We start from the raw sequence: 1,876 nt of genomic DNA, 5'->3' as shown, positions 1-1,876 counted from the left end.
TGTGTCCACATCTTGCTTTTAAAGAATTTTGCTAAGTCTTCAGTCACATGGGACGTCTCCAGCCCAATTGTATTCCCTAAATGGTAGGCAAATTGTTGCTGGAGGTTGCTGGAGGTTGCTGGCTGTCAGTTGGGGAAATCGGCCACACAGAGGGTGCAGCACTGATTACTTTCATTGCCACAGTCAACCATGGCTTACATGGAAAGAGACGAGTTGACTTGTAAAAAGTGTAGCACCATTTACCACTTTGTAACAAATTTCACCTAGCGACAGCGGGCACCTTCCAGCAACCATTTGCTTACCGGTCAGGGAATAAACATTTTTACCAAGCAACGGTGGTTGCCAGGCGATAGCTACTGACAGGCCTGTGTGACTGTGGCTTAAATGGGTGAAGGAAGTATCTGAGTGGTGGCCATAAAAAGATTTAAACACTGTGAAAAGGTGCTTCAACACCTCCTTTCTTACCTCCTTTTCCAAAAGATACACCGAACCATCTAATCTGGAGGGAAGTAATGTTATCCCAAAATTCACAGCAACACACTCTCTGAAAAAAATGCTTAACATAACCATCTAGCTTTTCCAGAACTTGTTAACATACACAGGTGTGTTCTGAACAGTCAGCTTGACATAAAGTTTAGAAGTTTAACGTTATGAATAACGACAATGTTCAAATAATCAAAGTGAGATTACTATGTACACATAGTTAGTGCTGCATTATCAATCTTTTCAGTGTGGAGAGGAAGTTAGTGGCCAGCAGGGCAAGCATAATTTCTTAACGGTACTGTTACAGAGTATAGCATGGTGGAAAAGGATGGAGAGAATCCCCCACTAAGCTTTTGGGTTGGCATTTCTTTAGATTTTGTTTTGTATTAATTGCATGCTTTGGTGTTTTTTTTGTGTTTGATGTGAGGTGTGGGCCACACCCATGTGGGAGTGGAGATTCTACTCTAGTCCAGCTGCCAGCTATTTGGAGTTGAATACAGGGAGCAGCTGATTGGGGAGGATTGGAGCCCTTCTCTATAAAGGGGAGAGGAAACAGGAAGTAGGGGTTGTCGTTGTTTTTTTAGTAGGACACTGGTGAAGCAGGGAAGCCTCGAAGAGCCAGGATGAAGTGTGCACATTTTAATGGAGAAGATTTTTAACCTGGCCTGGTTTTGCTTTTAAAATAAACTGAGGATGTTGGAGGGAGGACTCATTCTTATTGGGATGTGAGTGGATGTGCTGGAAGGCAGGAAAACAAACACTGGACTGGAGACTCTCTGTGCCCCTGACAAGGAAACTGGACCAGTTTTGGGGAAGTTCCAGCTCCCAGGATGTGATGTGGAGACCCAGCCTCGAACGAAGTCAGGCCTGAAAAGGTGGGTGGCAAACCTTTTTGAGGAAGATGCAGGATTGATACGTTTTGGCTGCTTGTTCTTCCAAGTGACCACCTTTCCCCTGTTTGTAACCAGGCTAACAACCCTGACCGCGGTGGCTTTGGGCCTTGGATTCCTGGCCAGAGTTGTGTCTTCAGCCAGTAGTTTTACCCGGAGAAAGAACAAATAAATCTTGTGTAACCCATTACAGTGTGCGTGTGGTGGTTCGTTACTGGTCAATATTAGAGCTACTACTTTCTTGTACGGAGGCCATTTTGGGCCTTACGTAACAGTACCATTTCATTTTATTTGTGTGACCACTAAGCTGTAGTTTAGCCTGCAAAAAACAAATAAATACATTTTTAAAAAGCAGAAAATGTGATTAACTGTCCCGTTATTTGGATAAAGCTTGACTCTCTAAGGTTTCTTTAGATCCTTATTAAGATTCTTCTTTAGAGCCTTATTTAGCTCCTTATCCCCCCTTCACATCTTTCTTCTGACCTACACACTGTTTCCATCAT

At 43.3% G+C, this 1,876-nt stretch overlaps 1 long non-coding RNA gene across 1 annotated transcript; it reads left to right on the top strand.

Moving 5' to 3' along the window:
* The first annotated feature begins 569 nt into the window (after positions 1–569).
* On the top strand, positions 570–1,560 carry LOC309703885. The gene is made up of 2 exons (XR_014276069.1): positions 570–1,358; positions 1,452–1,560. It is a non-coding gene; the product is annotated as an uncharacterized lncRNA (long non-coding RNA).
* Positions 1,561–1,876: the final 316 nt, after the last annotated feature.

The sequence above is a fragment of the Aulonocara stuartgranti genome, assembly GCF_965226115.1.
Source record: "Aulonocara stuartgranti genome assembly, chromosome: 3".
NCBI lineage: Eukaryota > Metazoa > Chordata > Actinopteri > Cichliformes > Cichlidae > Aulonocara > Aulonocara stuartgranti.
The sequence above is the reverse complement of the archived record's forward strand: the minus strand, read 5'-3'. Positions and strand labels throughout refer to the sequence as shown.